We start from the raw sequence: 19718 nt of genomic DNA, 5'->3' as shown, positions 1-19718 counted from the left end.
AATAAAAATAAAAAAACAAGTCTGTAGAGGTGCGGTGAGCGTAGTAGCAACAACTAGGTCAATACTTTCTTGATAGAGGCTGTGAGGAAGGCATGTTTTACTCATATTCGTGTATTTCTTTTGACACTCCACCCACCCACCCCATTTAGCCGCAGATGTATTTTAAAATTGTTAGGAAGCTCATAGAGATAAGACAAGGCGAATAGTCCTCCTCAGGGAGGAGGTTCAGAAGGAAACGCGGCGCGGGTGGGGGTGGGGTGGGGGGGACTGTTTCTGCTTCTGTCCTGGCTGAGGACAGGGTAAGGTATGGCCTGTCCTTTTCCAGACGGGTTTCTCTCACATTCCGCCGGCTACCCACCTCCGGTTCTGCGTGCCCACGCGGGGTAGCCCAGCGGGCCCAAAGGAAACCACGAGCAGAAACTGAAGAAAGTCTGCGCGCTTGAGCACGGGCGTCCCGCGTGGAAGTGTCCGGGGAGACCGCCAGGAGCGCGCAAGCCGGCGTCGGCCAGAGTTTCCTTCCGACCGAGAGGGGGAGCCCCGCGCGCCCGGCCGGGAGCGACCCGGAGCCCCGAGCCCCAGCCGCCAGCGCCAGTTTGGGATTCAGCCGATTAGGAAGAGGAGGGAGGGGGCAGAGAGCACGAAGAGGGAGGGGACCAAAGTCGGAGGGTCCCGAGTCCAGCGCCGTGTTGACGTAGAGAAACTTTCCCTGTCGGCCGCACAAACGGCGCCCCGGCTGCGCGGGAGCGGAGATCGCGGGGCTGCGAGGACCCGGCAGCTCCCCACGCCCCCGCCCGAAGCCTGACCGGACTGCATCCCTCAGTGAGGTACGGGGACACCGCGATTTATCTGGGTCCTCCCCGGCCGTGAGCCCAGCCTCCCTCCAGGTAGTATGTGCTCTCTCAGAAACTGGCGTCCCGAGGGGCAGCGGGCGGTGGTCACCCCGGGCCACCGGTGCCGGGGAAGGAGGGCGCGGGGCTGCGCGTCGCCGCTGCCGCTGCCCGGCAGGTTGCAGAAAAATTAGGACAGCTAGCGGCTCAGGGAGTCGTCCATCGAGAAAGGAGGCTAAGACCTGTTGACGCCTGCCATGGCAGTGCTTGAGGGATGAAGGGGGTGGGGGGAGCCCAGCGAGGTTGGGGACGCGGCGGGCTCCGGCAGCCTCCTTCGCCTTTTGCGGTAACTTTGGTCCGGGGGGCCGGGGCCGGTGGGTGGGAGCCGGAGCGAGGCTGTGGGGCGCCGGCGGGGTAGCCCGGCTGAGGGTGAGTGGGTCACAGGGCTGAGCAGGCAAGTCATCGCCGGGTCACAGCGAGGCGACCCAAGAGCGAACTTCCAGCGTATCCTCCCTTTTGTTGGCTCGGGGAGAGAATGTGGGCATGGGGGCGGGGAGGCGCGAAGCTCCGAGGCCGGGCGAGGATACTCTCAAGCCCAGAGCTGGGAGGGCCCAAACTCCGCGGCGCCCACAGGGTTGCCCTCGGCGGGGCGGGTCAAGTAGCTCCTTCTGGCGGGCGCGAGGCGCGGCGGGGAGATGAGACCCGGGGCTCTGGCTCCGGCTGCCAGGCTCGCCCGGCCGGGTCCACCTCCCCGTGGCCTCACTCCCTGCACACATCGGAAGCCGGAGCAGTCGATGCTCTTCTATTCTGCGGCTACCGGGGCTGCTGTGCTGACTTCCCTGTGTGCGGGAGGGAACTCTGGGCAGGCTGGTTTTCTTGGAATGTGTTTACAATGTTGAATGGGACTTGGACAGGAAGCTGGACGCTGCAGCTGGAGCTAGCGTGCCAAGGTAGAGTAAGGAAGACGTAGCGGGTGTTGGACTTGACGGGTCCACTTGGAACGTTGGGCAAACTCCAAGTGAGGGCTGGCAGTCAAGGTACCCCTCCCTAGGTCCTAGTAGTTTTTCCCAACTGAGGTCGCCTTACTTTCATTTGCGATCAGACATTTACATGGACTAATTCAGTCTGCAAGTTTGACGAAGCAATCAATTAGGAAAGATTTAATAAATAGTTTTGTGCCTACTTTTAAAAAAAGATGTTGCACCTACATTTGAGAATAAAAAGTTTTGGAGAGTGTTCTAGGTATGACTCCGCTTGTTCATTTCTGGGACTGGTAAGAGACCACGAAACTGACAATTTTGCATCTGTAATTCCAAATGGGTGATTGGTGATTAGGTGCTAAAGGAGGAGAAATTGTTAGAGTGAATGTTAGGAAGCAGAAAACTCTGAGAAGAATTGGAAATTTTTCAGATTTGCAAATCGCCCCCTTTCTCTACCAATCTTTCCCTCCTTCCCTTCATAAGCAAGTAGCCTTGCTAGAAAACCCACCAGTTGGGAGGGTGCAGTCGCTGGCGACTACAAGCCTTGCTGGAAACAGCAGACAGGCTATGGTACTGCCCCACTGCATAATTAAAGGTCTCCTTGAGCTGTCCAGGAGTGTTTTCCAAGTTTTTACGACTGACAAGGAGAAAAAGAGAGGAACCTGGCCGGCAGCCAAACTAGACTGAGCTCAGTAGCCAGGCATGAAAGAGACTGGGGAAGTTGCAGGGGATAATTGGAAAGGGGCTGTTGGTTGTACTTGGGCTTAAACAAGGAGTTTCTTTTGCAATGAGAATTTTTAGGTGACTACGATCAGTCTTCTTGGCAAAAGATAAACTAAGCATAGAGTGCACTTGGATATGACTGAGGAGATTAAAAGAAAGGCTCCAGGAGCAAAGTCTGACCCTTCCATATCAGTGTTGCACTGAAATAGCTGGGAGACTGTTGCTGTTCGTGCTGATCATACTGTGCAAATGCCCACAATTTGTTGCTATTTGTCTCCTTAACTTGGACTGGATTTACTGCAACTTCAATCTCTTGACCTTGACCTTACTTCTTTGTTTTCATAGCAGTAAGAATTGAAGACTTGGGCTTTGAGCAGATGGTTTCTACCTAAAGAATAATTCAGTTAGGTATTCTCAAATAGCACGGATTTGGGTCATGGAATTAAAGTGGAAAATGTATCCAGCATGTCTTTATGTTTGCCAAAAGTGATCCCAATAAATAGATCTTTCATCAGAAGAGATAGAAGTTGGGATGATCTCAGTATTTCCCACATTTGCCCAATGCTTGAGGCCTTACTGCTTCCTAATTCCAGACCAGCCAGGGACTCAAAGCCTTAACTGCAATTCAGACACTTCTTTTTATGTATTACAGTTGTTTATGTTTCATCTCTTTTTTTTTTTCAGGGAGGTAGGTCTACTCTTGTGGTCTTGGGGTTGAATGGTAAAAAAAACTAATGTGGTTTGTATTTCCTTTGGATTTTTGAGTTTGAGATTGTGAATATCAGCCTGCTCTCTGAGATTGACTTTATGAATCACCCTCAGCAAAGTGATTTCCCTGACTATGTTTCAGTTTTTCCACTTGCAAAGTAAAGAAACTTTTTTTTTGTACATATAATTACAAGCTTATTGTGAGAATTAAAGAGACGAAATAATGTTAATAGGCTTTTAGACATAAAGGTCACACGGTTTCTGACTCAGCTGACTGAGTTGAGTTTATGGAAATAAAGTAGAAATATTTATAACTAGAATACACATATAATAATGACATACTTGTATTTAATTTATAAAAATTACTACTTGTACATTTTAATTATAGTTTTAGTTTAATCATAAAATTTAATTTTGGGGATATTGGGTGAGATTTTGTTATGGTTAAGGCTGAGTCATTTTCTCAAACAGAAAAGAACAATCAGCAAATTCATTTATTTTTATTTCAGTTTATATTTGTACTTAAGACCAGTTATTTTTTAAGTCCAGCTCAATTTTGCTTTTATGAGAAGTTACCAAATATATTTGCATAATTTGGCTCCATTCTCAGAAATAACACTTGAGAGGCTAAAATACATTTATGATGTACAAACTTTCTTTTCCCAATGACCACAATAATTTCTTTAAGAGTTTAGAGGATAGATTTTAGAGCCACTCATTAATTGATTCAACCAATATTTGTTGCATGATTTTTATGCACCATCAGGCCTGTGTTCAAATCTCAGCACTGAAATTCTCAGCTCTGTGATTTTTGTATATGTTAATTTACCTCTTAAACATTCTACCAGTAGATCATTTATTGTCTGTATTGATATCTATAATTTATGAACTTATTTGTTGATTCATAATTGTGAAATATTTAATTTTTAGTTTGACATGTCAGTTAGTAAAATATACTACCTATTTTTATAGTTTATTGTACTGTGTTACATTCATGGATGCTTAACTTTTTTTCAGGTGAACAGGTAAATTTATTAGAGAAAAAAGAATAAGTGTAGATTAATTGTTTCAAGGATAAAATCTTTTGGTAAAACACTTAGTCACAGCTTTTATTTTTAGATTTTACATTATCATTGATAGTGAACCTATAAAAAGTAGGAGTATATAAGATATAGTAGTTGGGTTGAATTTATAGTCAAAATTACACTATGGGTACTTTTATTATATGAATCATCAAAGAACGAGTTAATGTTCAAGGATATATTAGGATAAAATATCCAATTTAGCCTTTGATTTTAAATTAAAATTCTTTAAAATCCTCATCTCCATTGCTGAATAGTAGTTGATTTTTATTTAAATTTTACTTGGCAGAGTGATATATTTGTAACTCAATCTGCAATATTGCAATTTGTTTTCTAAAACCTCTAAAAGACAAAATAAAGTATTTTATTTGAATATAATAATGAATTCAAAGGTAGTTACACAAGTCAACTGCATGGTTGCTATGAGCCCTGGTCCCTAAACGTATTAGAGGCTGGTGAATCTAATAGTGTTTCCTTTAATGCATTTAGAGATCAAGAAACTTAAGCTTGTTCCTGTAGGAGCTTAAAATGTATTCAAATTGGAAGAGGAAAAAAGGTTTAAACTTTGAACAGAGAAATCTCTTCATTTCCAAACACTGAAGATATGAAATTGAAATTAGGCCTTTATTTTTAAAGAGAGTGGCTACAAGCCATTATTCCAGAGTAAAACTTAGAAAACAATGCTTATACTGTTTTCAGGCTCTGCAAGTAGCTAGTTTTTGTTTGTTTGATGCTTAGAAAATGTTTTCAGTCACTGTAATGATACTTACCCATGCATGATTATTTTTCATCAGATGACAGTTAATTGACTCAAATATTGGGGAGGGGAGTAAGTGCCAATTTTCTGTTTACATTGAAATGGTATGGTTGTGGTAAATCTGAATTAGTTTTGTCTTTCAATATTGTGTACTTAAGAATATTTTTGGAACGGCTGCTCTAATTCACTCACATAATATGAATAAGTGAGTTAACTTATGTAGACATTGTGATTTCCAGTATATTTTATGATACATTGCAAAGATTAAAATAGCTTTTTGAAGGAGTTTGAATAACCTTGTATTTATGTTCTAGGGTGCACCTAAGAGAGCACGTCTAGATAATAACACCTGCCTTTATTTCATGTTTGTTTTTTGCTATTAACATTATATATCTACGTATCATTGTAATCACATGCCTTTTGATGAAGTTCAGAATAGATCTTGGAAACTTCCAGCCTTAAGGGACCAATGTCTGTGGGTCTCTTTCTCTTTGTGTCTGTGTCTGTCTCTCTCTCTTCCTCTATGTGTGTGTGTACTTACAATTATGACATATATATGTATATATGTATGTTCATTAATGTTTCTCTATTTGTGCTAGTTATATTTATTCAAAGGAAAAATAGCTTCAATTAATTGATATTTTTGAGCCCAATTTTAACAACTACTTTAAAATATTTTTTAGTTAACTAATGCTAGAGATCCTTAACCTTTTTTTTTTTTTTTTCCAAATTCTAATGGTGTTTTTAGGCTTTTATTTATACCTGTGAAGGAAGAGAAAAATAGTGGGCATAATCTTCTAGCCACATAAAAATAGTGGGCATAATCTTCTACCACATTCTTGGTTATTGGCTTTAATGATGACATACTCATGGAAGCCCTTGCTACTCTTCTAAAGTAGAACACAGTCAGATGTGCAGTAACTACTGTAAGAAGGTAAATTCACCACTGAGAAAGTAGATACTACTGATAAGTTTATAGGGTACTATGATGTGAGAATTGTGTATAAATGGCTACATTTTCCTGGTATTGTACAGCTTTTTCTTAATATTATCAGATGTTGGCCTGTTTCCTGAAACTTCACCCACCCATCCCTCAAGAATTTCAGGGATCTTAAGAAACTTTGTCAGAGCTACTAACCAAAAGCAAGATTGAACAACATGGGCTCAATCTTTAGTCTACTGTCTTGTAGAAATAAAAATGGTCATTTAAGAGCATAAATAATCTGCTAACTGAATCATTAATGATTTACCTATTTACAGGTATGTAATATTTCATGAAATAATAACTAAGCTATCCTCACTTGGTTTGTATTTAAATGAAGGAATGCCAATTTTAAACAGCATTTTAGCTATAAAAAAAATCCAACAGAACATCTGTGCTATGATAACAAACCTGCAAATTTAGGGTAACAGTTGACATAAAAGAATAAACTTGATTTTGGCTTCTTGATTCGTCTCATAGGCATTTACAACCATTTCTTAAAGTGCCATGTTTTCAAGTAAAATTATAACAGCTAATAGGTTCATTTACCCAGATTTCAACCTAGGTGAGTTAAAATAGGTTTGTAAGTGCTGATAATAGTTTTATTTAAGAAAAAGAGTACTTTAGAGGTCAAAGTGCTTAGTTTCCTCTGTAATTTATTTCATTTTTGTCTGCTTTGAGGAACTGTGTAGTATTATAGAATTTTGGTTGGACTTTCCTATTACCTTCTTGAGGATGTGCATTATTATAATCATAAAAATGTCTAGCAGCCTAAATACTGATCTTTATTGGTAGTGTACGTAAATACAGAGAAACTTTGGTTTATTGGAAAGAACAATTGTATAAGTGAATTAATTTCAAAACAATTTATTTCTGTGCTGTATATGCTTATCAAATATAATTTGTAAGAAGATATTATTTATGCAGTATAGTCTCTTAGATGACAGTTTGAGAGAATTGTTAAGGAATCACATTTGAGTAAATAAATTGTATTTGAAATTATACAAATGCCATCTGAAATGGCAAAGCTCTATTATTTTGGATATATAAAGTAGTATTACTTTTTATAATAAGAGTAGCTGTTATCTTGAATTTTTATTATTGTTATTTGTTTTAATGAATTATCATGGATATATAGGATACATAGGAGAAAAGCTTTTAAAATTCTTAACAGCCAACCAATATGAGTTCTCATATTGCTAATATTATCTTTAATTCTTTTAAAGGAAGAACTATGACTAAATTTGTAATATCTGAGTTATCCTAGGCTTAATTACTTACAGTAGACTAGGAAATTTATGATTAATTTGGAAAAATGAAATTTCCTAAGTATTGCAGATGAAGGTTTAAAGAACAACAGTTTAGGTTTGGTATATTAAATCTTTCTCTGGGACTTCCTTATTCAATGAGATTTCTTCTTTATTCAATGATTTTCTGTTAAGTTATATAACTTTATAATCTTCTTCCCCCCCTTCTAATTCTGGAAAATGTAACTATGTTTAAACTTATTACCATGTTTAAATTATGAGTTTGCAAATAAATGGATTCCAATATGATCCAGTTGAATTTGATATATATTTATTGACTATCACTTACTCTTTTTGTGGTTGTGTCCTTTATTAGTAGTAGGTAAGAGACCATCTCAAATTAACTTAAATAGAACTTGGTGTTTCCATATAATTCTTAGGTACAATGGAGAGGATGTTGAGGGAGTAGGGGTGGGGAAGAGGGATATTCACCAGTGTGAAGGGAAGCAGTGCATGGAAAGAAGGTGTGCAGGTGATTCTTAGACTGAGTCACAAAGGACGAGGGTGGATTAGGCAGGCAATGTAGGGGACTGTTCCAGACAGAGCAGGTAGGAATGGCAAGGAGCCATGAAACCATGAAAATGATTTAGCAGAGCATCTTGTGGATTTTAGAGCTATAGACATGTTTCTCCTTTCTGTCTTCATGTTCCTGATCATAATCATTAGTAATTACATATAAGCTCTTAAGAATTTTAACTAGGGTGGGACATGGTGGCTCACACGTATAATCTTAGCACTTTGGGAGGCCCAGGTGGGAGGATCGCTTGAGGTTGGGAGTTTGAGACCAGCTTGACCAAGAGTGAGACCTCATCTCTACAAAAAATAGAAAAATCAGCCTGGCATGGTGGCATGTTCTGTAGTCTTAGCTACTTGGGAGGCTGAGGCAGGAGGATAACTCAAGGCCAGGAGTTTGAGATTGCAGTGAGCTATGATGATGCCATGTATTTTAACTGGGGGACAGAGTGAGACCTTGTCTCAAAAAAAAAAAGGAATTTTAGCTGGATTAATTGTCTTATAAAGCTGCAATCTTATTTTTCTTTCTTTTTCCATTTCTCCAGATCTAACCAACATATAATTGGAATTACAAGGAGTAGGTTGTGCTTTCTATTTCACATTTATATTTAATTTTAGGACATGTAAATTAAAAAAATCTTTTTCACAGTATTTGTATTGGAGGGATTAAGATTTGGCTGGGAATCTTGTCTTACAGTGCTGGTTATTTTTCATATATAAAGAATGGATATGTTAAATAGTTCCTTGTATCTCCTACTTGGTAATAAGTAAACATGACGGTATTAACAAATTTTATGAATAATATTGAAAAAAATACTTTCTGTACTTATGAAAACATGATATTTTTTCTATGCATCATTGGGTTATTTAAGGTTATATATTTGGTTATGTGATATGGATTATTTAATGACCATTATTGATGAAAAACTTAAATGTGTGCTGGGTGTTTTAAAAATTAGAATTTAGAATACATACAACTGTAACAAATTACTCTGTTATGAAGGGAACCCATAATTAAAACATATATAGCATAATTTATTGCCATGTATTCCCTTTCTTCTTTTTACTTGGCTTCACAATCCTTGAGATACATGTATTTTAAAATTACCTTCTTATTGATGTTTTATTTATTTGAACCAATGAACTCTACTTTATTTTTGAAATATATGACAAGAACAGTCTCTTTAAACTTATTAATTGGAAAAAATTAATATAGAGAGCTTCACACTCAAATTAGTTTAGTAGGTCAAGACTACCTTAAAATTCCAAGGAATGGGACTAAGGTAATAGTTTTATACTAGAAAATTGACAATATCTTCAAGACCACAGTGAAAGAGAACTCTCTTTTAGTCTCTTTCTAGCTTTTGGTTCTACTTTGTGTTTCCTATAATGGTAAACACCAAGCACCACGGACACTTCTTTGCTTCCCTCCCTTGTTGAATTTCCAGATTCCCTTTTAATGACACTGAATAACAGTGGCTTACTCTAAGTATGATTCACTACCTGACATTAACTCTCCTTTCCATTTCATGCATTTCCATTTGTAAGAAACACATTTTCCCTTCTATGAGCCACACCTTCCTTGTATTGTGGCAGACACTATAGCTTGTCCACACAAATCTATTCCTTATTCCTATTTTCTCTGGTATTGTTCAACTGTCCACTCTTCCCCACACAACTCAGGGGAAAGCAATCCCACTCTCAATCAAGTAAAATTTAGATAATGTTAGGCTAATAATCATGGTGTTTCTATTCCTCTTGGCAGTGATTAGTTATTGAGATGACACTTGATACGAAATGACATGATTAGGGGAAGGTGGGGGTAAAAAATATTTCTTTATACTTAGCAAGGGAACATTGGATAAGAAAGCGTATGTCAGTTCTTGATAGTGGTCCTGTCTGGAATAGTTGCTACAGGGATCATCACCAGGAGATCCAGCTTGAAGCCAAAATAAATGCATTAAAGATGGCATAAAAATGTGAAGAACTTAGCTACTTGATGGAATTGTTGGGTTCTTGAATTAACTTACCATACTTCTGGATTTATTGTTGTGTGAGATAATGAACTTCTTCATTTTTCAAATCAACTTGAATAGATTTCCAGTTACTTAAAATAGAAAGTATCCTAATTACAGCTGTTGTTAAGTGGTATCTTAATTTTATAAATAAATATTTTAGAAGTAGTAATTTAGAGTATTAAAGAAATTTTATATACTACTTAGTATATAAAATAGTAAACTAGTGCTATTAGTCTGTAAAATTGTAAACTAGTGCTATTAGTCTGGAAAATATATTGCTATTCAAATCACCAGATACTATGTTTTTTAATACAGTGAATAAAACAATCATCTTGTTAACTAAATTTGTTGATATGAATAAATTAATAAGGAGATGGAGGCAGTAAAAACTGGGAATAATCTAACAGGTTCAGACAATAGATAACTCAGTAAAAAAGAAAATTTGAAATATAAATTCATAATCCAGTCAATTCACGAAATTACACCATTTATTGGTTATGTGGTATCTTTAGTTTATTGGAAATGGTAAATGTACATAAAGAAACGTTAATGGAATCTCAGTGCCTGGCCTGAGTAATTTAAAATTTGTAGTCTGATGTTAAAACAAATTTATAACTATTTAAATATAAAAGATAAAGCTGAAAGAAGTAAAATTAAAGAAAACTGTGAACTGTAGATCCATTCACAAAGGTATAAAAAAATGCAATCATATAGTGAACTTTTAATTGAGAGCTAGTGACAAAGATTTTCTTCTTGACCAAACCCTGGTCAGGCTCTTCTGAGTCCTCTTCTCAACTAGGCCTCGACTTTTGGGCTTCTGTGTTCAGTTTAGCCATCCTCAGTAGCTGATCACCCTATAACTAATCAGGTTCCTTACTCTCTACCATCTCCCAGATGATGTCTGATCACCCTCACCTGCATTCAGCCAGAATCCTGTTATGTCGGTTTAGTGAGACTCCTCGTTTACCTGTGATGTTTATTCTTAGTAATTTTTCTTCCATTGCCTTTCTTCCTGCTTATTGGCTGTAAATTCCCACTTTTCCTTGTTGTATTTGAAGTTGAGCCTAATCTCTCTCCCGCACTGCAAAACCCCATGGCAGAGATCCCTACACCTATTGTCCTGAATAAAGTCTGCCTTACTGTTCTTTAACAAGTGTTATGAATACTTTTTTTCTTTAACACTAGTTTTCTAAAACCCTAGTTCACTAGAATCATTAGCAATCCAATTATTTTCTGCCACCAGTTTCTTGATTTAACTTTTTTGATGACTTAGCATTATGCATATTGATTTTTGTAATGTGCTCTATCAAAGTATGGAGATATATGTGACTCTTTGTCATCTTGCTCTAAAGGTGGTAGGAATTACCCAAAGCTGAGAATTGACAAGAGGAGGAGTGAAATATATTTTAGGGTATTATTCCTATCCTTAGCAAAAATAATTACCCAAGTAGTTTAAGCAGGAGGTAGAGGCAAGCAGACCAGGAATAATCCAACAGGCTCCAAGAACAGGAAAGGGTCACTAGGGTAGGTTTGCTGAGAATGAGGGGGTGTGAGAAATAGACAACTAAAAGGTGGTGTAGGCAGTCCAGATGAAGACAGTTGAAGAAACTGTAGGTGGGAATGCTACAAATGCTCAAAGCCTGCAGTAAAACAGTGTAGCAACGGGGTCACTGGTCAAGAAAGAGCAAGGCTAATGTATTAGAACTGATTATCAGTGTGGATGTTGAAAGCATGGAAATTGAGTTGCAAGGGGACATAGCCAATAACCTGAGGAAAGTAAAAGAGACATCAGAGCAGCGGTCACTGATAGAGACATCTAAAGTAACAAGATCTCCTACACTAGTGTAATTGAGATGTGCACATTCGTTTTTTGCATAAGAATGCAATAAACATGCTTGAGATGCTTCCTCTATGAGATCATGACCTTCATTCATAGCAACTTTAAGGAAGTCACCACACTGGGAAAGCTAGGCAAAGGAGAATAGAGAATACAAAGTGCTGCAATTCTCAGAGGATTATTGTTCTTTTAGAAGTTGTTGTTTAGGGATTGTCCTGGGGCCTCCCTTTCCCCTTACAGAATAGGAGTGCCCTTTGGTGACCTTTCCTTGCTTTAGAAGGGAACCACATTCTTTGGCTTTTTGAATGTGAATATAGTATTGGCATGGAAATTATCATAAAGGGTCTTTGCTTATTTGCTTGGGAAATTTTAATAGAAAATATAACTTGACTCACAGCAGATATAAAATGAGGGATAGGGTAAGTATCCAGATAATTAAATTTACAACTCCCACATGTGCTAAAATAATCAGATAAAGTAAAGATAGCAGCCCCCTTAATTTGTCTCTATATTAGGATCTTCCTAGCATCTGTACCCTTTCTTTAATCTATTTTCTTATGCCTGTGAGTCCACATCAAAAAAGGATTTTTTGAACAAGAGAGTACAGATAGCAAGAATATCACTTACAGAGTACTCATTATACTAAATGTTGTGCTAAATGTTTTTTATAATTTACAGATGATAAAGAAACTTTTTTAAGTCTGCACAGTGAGCAAACAATGGAACCAAGGTAGATAGTAGGATGGGAAGTAATGCATCTTAACCACCATACTAGCTGTGAGAGTGTGCAGTGGGGTGCCAACAGTCCCCCTAGAAGATTAGGCTAGCTTTGGTAGTTCTCTTTACTAGTGAGAATGTGACCCCTGTGAATAACCTGAATGCCTAGACTCCTGACTGGTGCTTCATTCCTTCTTTTTTGCCCCTGTCATGGCACAATGAGCTGCTCATCTCCCACTCTTAGATATAGCAACTTGTAATTCTTATGTGATAAGATATTTGTTCATTTTACCCTGTTTAGTTAGATAAAGCATAAAAATTAACCCTTTGACTAAGTTGTGCCTGCATATTGCTTTGACTTTTGCCTGCTTTGATTTCTTAGGAAAGTTAAAATGTTGTGTGAAATAGTCTGATTTTTTCTTAATCCCATTTTCCCCTCTGGTTTTGTCAAACAATAATATTTAGGTAAGTAAAGTCTAAGATATATTAATAAAATCACTAATATTAATAGTCTCTAACTGTCTGACACATGCTTTTAACTTAAGTATTTGACACTTGTCTTCATTGAGATGGACCAGATAATCTCAAAAAACGTTTTAGTGCTTAGGATAGTCTAAGTTTTAATTTTATAAACAGTTTTTTTAAAAACTAAAACCAATTTTTAAACCAAAATACCGTATTCAGTTTTAGCAGTTGATTTCATCATTTGATCTTTTTTTGTAAGTTAAACTGTTAGACATTTGATCTCTTGTGGTATTTGTAGCTTGAATATTATGAGAAGGTTCTCTTGGTAGGGGATTTCACATAGTCTAGTTGTTAGGGAAGACTTCTTGGTGGAAAGCAGTGAGAGCGTGGAGAGAGTGGTTTAAGCGTGTAGGCAGGAGGAGAGTATATGGGTCAGCCACAGAATTAGAAGACTGACAATAGAGCTAGAGTATAGAGTGGAAGGGAAAGAGGCACTAGAATTGCTGGATATGAAGTCAGAGAGGCAGGAACCAATCTTGTAAGACTTTATAATCCAGAGTTCGAGCTTCATTCTAAGAGCAATTGGGAAATCTTAAAGGATTATAATGGGGTTGGTGACCAGATGTCATCATCTGCATTTTAGAAAGATGGATACTGTGCCAATATGTCTAGTCAGGAGAAGGTGTAAACCTAATTTAGAGGAATGACAATAAGAAATGACTTCATTCCAGAGATATTTAGGAGAAAATAACTTTTTGTATTTTCTGTACATTTGGTAATTTGTCAATGATTGTGAAAGGTAGACAGGATACAGGCAGGAGGATGGTGTTAAATGCTGGTTATGAGGTCTCTAATTTTGGCAGCTTGGGTGTTTGTACCATTCATCAACAGAATAAATATAGTAGAAGCAGAATTATGAAAGGAAAAGAATGATCTCAATTTTGGACACATTTTGATGTGCCTCTGAATCATTCTGTTGTACATGTCCAGAAGGCATTTGATATGTGTAGGTCCAGAGCTAAAAACTTTGACCTGGGCTGGTGATGTATGCATGTGTGTGTGTGTGTTTGTGTGTGTGTGTGTGTGTGTATGTTTACATATGCAGAAGCTTTTAGGTTTCAGATTACAAATGTGAGTTTTTGGCTTAAAAAGGACAACTAAAGCAAAGGTTTACACAGTGGGAAGAAGGCCTGTGATGTGGGTCAGAAGAACACTATTATTTTAACCAGGGTAGAAAAAGCAAAGCCTACAAACAACACTGAGAAGGAATGACCAGTAAGGAGGAAGAAAAGCAGGAGACTGTGATGTTGTAGAAGCTAAGATAAAAAGGAATGTTTTGAGAAGAAGCAGGTGATCAACAGTGTTAAATAGTATAGAAAGCTCAAAAAAAAAAAAAAAAAAGAAAAAGAAAAAAGAAAAAGAAAAGAAAAAAACCCAGGAGATTAATTAAAGTGTCTATTGTAATTGACATGAAGGTCATTAGTGACTGGTGAAAACAATTTTGGTGGAATTGTGTATGTGGTGAGTTGTGGGAGTACAATGAATATTGGAAACAGTACCCAAATACAACTTTTTTTCATGGGCTAAATCTGTGTGTGGAAAAAGAGACATTGTTTGGAAACAGAATGGGACGTGAATTACACTACAGGGAAGGTTTCTTTAATATGGGAGAGACCTCATTATGCTTAGAGCAGGTTTGGCAAATAAAATCTCAGAGAGACTAGCAAGCACATAGAAAATTAAATCATGCTGGCTGATTGGTACTGTGGTGAATTTAAGAATTTAAGTGCATACCCTCTGAAGTGAGCAGTAACTCCTTAATTCTGTCTAACCCTAGATATGTGTGAATGTGGACTGACTTGTCACATCTGCCATCGTGGAGAACAGAACAAATGCAAATTGGGATAGCCTATCAGAATACCAAGAAATATTGAGGACCAATTGAGATTGGTGACTTGTACTTGTTATGGTTCTGTGACTTTTCCTCCTAGATATTGGTGAGTTATAAGGAAGAAAACTGATTTTTCCCTGAGTGAATACAATATAAAATTAATGTAGTGAGAAAGTTTTAAGTTGTGTGCTAGAAGTTGGTTAAAATAATGAACTAAGGATTGAACTATTAGAAGAGAAGAGAGAGGGAGGGGAAAGATTGATAGGGAAAAGAGAAGTGGCCAAGGAATAAAGAGATCCTATGCATTATAGGAGTTCGTGGTCAGAGTATTTGTTTTTAGAGGTGTAGTAGTTCTAAGTGATAAGACCAGTGGATTATTTGCCTGAAGAAGAAAGGAGGGAAAGATGTTGAGAAACTGAGAGCCAATATATTGGATGAGTGTTCCACGTAGGTTTTGGAAGTCAATTCTAATTGACATATTTCAATTAAACTATAAATATGAACACTTATATTTGGAGTAATGGAAACAGGTACTGCAAAGATGGGTAGGTTTGGGAGCATAGAGGGATTGCATGCTTGGAATGGATCTTAGAATTCTCGTGAATTTCCTAAATGGCTTGTTGAATTGTGGACGTGAGCATGTGGGAAGTAGAGTAGAAACGAACACAATGGACTTGGCATCATGATCACAGCTGACCAGCTGGCTTGTAGGCACCTAGTGAGTTCCTCTTTGGGTACCCCAGTGTCTTTGTAAGCTTAGGCTGTCATAACAAAATGCTATAGACTGGGTGTCTTAAACAACAGAATTTTTTTTCCTCATAGCTCTGGAGGTTGGAAGTTCGGGATCAGGGTGCCAGCACAGTCAGGTTCTAGTGAGGGCTCTCTTGGCTGTGCTGCCTCCTTTCTGTGTCCTCTCATGGCAGGGCAAGTTGTGGGGGTTGGAGGAGAGGAGAGAGAGAGAGAAAAAAAGCAAGCAAGCTATTTGATGTCTCTGTTTATAGGGATACTAATCCCATCATAAGGGTCCCACCCTTGAGACCTCATCTAAACCTAATTATCTCCCGTAGGTCCCATCTCCAAAACCCATCATATTGGAGGGTTAGGGCTTCAACACATAAATTTGGAGGGAGACAATTCAGTCCATAACACTGGGAAATACATTGAGTTCACTTTGGGAGGGGGATGAGATTTTATTTGTTGCGTAGGTGGGTTTTTGTTCTAGTTATGTGCTAAGAGCCTACTTTTATACTGTATGTACTACTAAATTAGCACTTCACATTTTAGAGTATTTGATACCTGAAACACATATTTATCAATATTCATTGTAGTTCTGCATGATTAGTAAAAGGCATTAGGTTGCATTAGAAATAGCCTGAGTTTTGATTTCTTTGGAGATAGAATTTGCCGCTTACAAAAGAGCTGGGTGCTCTTTAGTAGGTAAACTAATTGCACACTGCTTCTCTTTCTTAACCTGTAGGACAGAGAAGACAATAAGTCTATGCAAGTTTCTGGAGAGTATTAAAAACATGACTGATGTGTGTAGCACAGTGGCTACACAGTGGCGTTTTGTATGTGGTCAATGTATGGTAACTACTGTTACTATGTAGTTAAAGCATAATTTTGGTACTGTTAAACTTTACAGTAAAATTGTATGTTGTTTTCATTTTGATTAACAAATGTGCTATTTTATAAAAATGAATTTATCCTCAATGATAAATACAAGTGGAATTACTTCAATTTAATATGTCATTTGTGACTTACAAAAAATAAAAATTTAGAGGGATACAGGATTAGTTTCTGTTTTGATGTGTCTTCATCAAAAACTTATATATTTTCAGAAAAATACACCCAAATTTAAAACATTGTATAATTTGAACTGAGATGCATCTTTTTTTTGAGAATTTATTTTTATAAATGAAATATGGTGGAAAGAAATTTGTAATTTAAAATATTAATGTGAAACAAAATTAGAAGCCCCAAATCCTAAAATTATGTAAGCGAAAACTACTAAGTTTTTTGGCATATATGGGTCAATACTTTTTTCTTAATTATATAATTAATTCATGCTGTTGAAATACATTTAAGAATATTGAAGTTTAGGATAATGGAAAAAGTTAGTGTCCCTTGCTGTTTCGATGACATTTTTCTTTATTGTTTGTTTATACTTGAGATCATGTTGCACACATTGGTTTGTAATTTAAGTTTTTTCACATACTATGCTGTGATGTACAGCAGGTGATTTAGGTGTATGCACTGGTATGGAGGCAGGAAGAACTTGAGGAGAATCCTGTAGATACCATTTCGTGATGTCAGATTCATAGTGGTATTGAAAATAAATGTGGAGTGCCGTGGATTGATAACATCTAAACAGAAAATTAGTAATCAGAGAAGCATAACTCCTTTGGCAGTGGTTTCTGCTGGAATCATGAGGCCTGAGAGCTTTAACCAGTATACAGATGACTGAGCCCGAAGGAAGGATGAGTGCGTTATAAACTGGGTGTCACGCATGCTAGTCCTGGGCTTTTTCTCTCAGCACTCTCAAGACTTGTTCATTTTTCGATGCAGTAACTATGTTCATGATTACCAGAGGCCTCAAATCTGCATCGTTCAGGCCATTATTTTCTGGTGGCATGCATTAGCATCCACATGTGCTTGGACTAGACTGATTTTGGTTATGGGACTACACTGTGTTTGTGAGTCTCTTCCTGACATCTGCACGGGGATTAAAGTAACTTAGAACTCATGGATGGAATCTATTGTTCAGGTTTGGTATTTAAAATGCATCATTTCCATCAGGGGCTAATGGAAAACTGCATTCTGTTCTGTAAATTTGCATGGGAAAGCCATTATCACAGAAAAGTCTTAAAAAAACTAATTCTCTGCAGTATTAAAATGAAAACCTTAAAAAATTCTGCTTTTGACCATTTTTTCTCCCTAACATTTTAAAAAGAAATTCTCCCTCGTTAAAATTTGGACAACGAATATATGAGTTAAAGAAAAAGAGAGCGAACAAAGCCATGAAGCAGAAATGCACTGGAACTTTGTTTTACTTATGTATCCTCCATTACATCTTATATACTGAACTTTGGGAAGAAAAGATGAAATGAAGTATGTAGTCTGTGGGTAGTTATAGAATGCCCAAGATGAGTTATTGAAGACTTACTGAGATACAGATAAACCTGGCTCCTTACCAGATGTTCCCGTGGTGTGTAGTTTTGCTTCTAGCTCCATCACTTATTAGCTACAGGCTCTTTTTAGCTAAATTAGAAATTATTTAATGTCTCTGGATTCTTTTTTTCTTGAATGTAAAATGAAGATAATGGCATGAATCTTGTATGCATCACTGAGAGGTATAAAAGAGAGAATCTACAGTGGCACTTATACATTTTCATGGAACCGTTCTTGTGTGTTCCCTCCCTTGGCGCCAAGGTTGTTAGAGTTCATGCTATCTCTGTTGGGTTTGGAGAGCAGGCAGCATCAGGTTTTCTTCTCCCTCTATCAAATCACCGTGAAGCTTCTGAAAATCCATAGTTAACTTTTCTGTTGTTACTTTGTTGATTTTGAAAATGTTCCTTTTCACAGTTTGAATCCAGTGGCATTTTTCTTTTCAATCCTATATTTTAAGAGATTTAGCATCACATCATGAATGATCTATCTCTATCTTAAGAAGAAATTAAGTTATGTTATCTTGAGGTTCCAACTCAATATATGAAAGCAGGTTCTGATAATGGATCAAGATTGGTTATTCAGTAATGAAGTTCTGTTATTAAACCTGATTGGAGAAAGGCTGAATAACTGTGGGTCAGGGATACTGTAGAAGAGTATCTTGTAGTTTGTTTATAGCTTGAAACATTTAATAGATAGATTTCTGAAGTACAACTGTGATAATTCAAATCTGAATGGGTGATCAATCTCCTGGAATAATATTTGTAAAATAAGGGGGAGCCAGTAATTGTATGCTGAGTGGATTAAAGCTTCTGGGTTGCTATTTTTACTCATGCAGATCTTTATTCATTCAACATACTTTTTAAAGTTTATTCTTATGTGCTAGCCACTGTGCTAAACTCCAACAAAGTATCCTGGCAGGAAAGAATGGATTTACACACTGAATCTGCTGCAAGTGCAATTAATTTGAAGTCTTAAATTCATTTGAAACTTAACTTCTACGCATAAAGTTTGTTTTAAAGTAAAATTAATATATTTTGATTACAATGAGGCAATTCCTATCCTCTAGGAATAAGGAGTGTTAATCCTGTGACTTCATTTACTCCTGAGCACAATGTTACATTTTCCTAAATGTTTATGTGCTTCTGTTAGAGTTTGATGGCTATGGGCTTTGGGGAGCCATTCAAGATTTTTAAAATGAATAAGAGGAAGAGAAAAAGAGGGAAAGAACATGATAAACTTTGCATTTATGGAACTTCCACAGGTTTGGACAAGACAGAATGAAGAGGTATGAAAATAAAATCATAAATTAGGAAACATCAAAATAGTCTGGATTAGAGAAGATAAAGATGATATCTCTGAATTTAAGAGATATCAATGAGGTTGAAGAAGAATGATTTGGGGTGATACTTAATTTGTAGAAATTGTTGGCTGATTGGATGTGAGCATTTCAGGGAGAAGGAATAGAGAGGATCATGTGTAGATTGCAAGTTTGCTTGACTGTATAGATTGCAGTAAAATTCACCAAGACAAGGAAATACAGGATGAAGAACATGACTGAAGGAAAAAACTAAACATTTTACTTTGCATTTTTAAAGGTGTTTAGGAGACATTTAGGGGGAGATGCTATATGGTGAGTTGCATATGCCATTTGGAAATAGGGGGAAATCCTGAGATGGAGATAAAGATTTAAGACTCATCAGCCAGGAGGGGATTGTTAGTGCCATGACACCAGACCCTGGTCAG

At 37.4% G+C, this 19718-nt stretch overlaps 1 protein-coding gene and 1 pseudogene across 3 annotated transcripts in view; both read left to right on the top strand.

Moving 5' to 3' along the window:
• Positions 1-277: 277 nt before the first annotated feature.
• GULP1 (GULP PTB domain containing engulfment adaptor 1) overlaps positions 278-19718 on the top strand; it is a 251733-nt gene continuing 232292 nt past the window's right edge. For all 3 annotated transcript variants that reach the window (XR_006736738.1, XM_045558710.1, XM_045558711.1), the window contains exon 1: positions 278-824. The gene's annotated coding sequence lies outside the window, so the exon portion shown is untranslated. The remainder of the gene's footprint in view (positions 825-19718) is intronic.
• LOC123644110 overlaps positions 1720-19718 on the top strand; it is a 33836-nt pseudogene continuing 15837 nt past the window's right edge.

This window comes from Lemur catta, chromosome 8 (assembly GCF_020740605.2).
Source record: "Lemur catta isolate mLemCat1 chromosome 8, mLemCat1.pri, whole genome shotgun sequence".
Taxonomy (NCBI): domain Eukaryota; kingdom Metazoa; phylum Chordata; class Mammalia; order Primates; family Lemuridae; genus Lemur; species Lemur catta.
The sequence above is the reverse complement of the archived record's forward strand: the minus strand, read 5'-3'. Positions and strand labels throughout refer to the sequence as shown.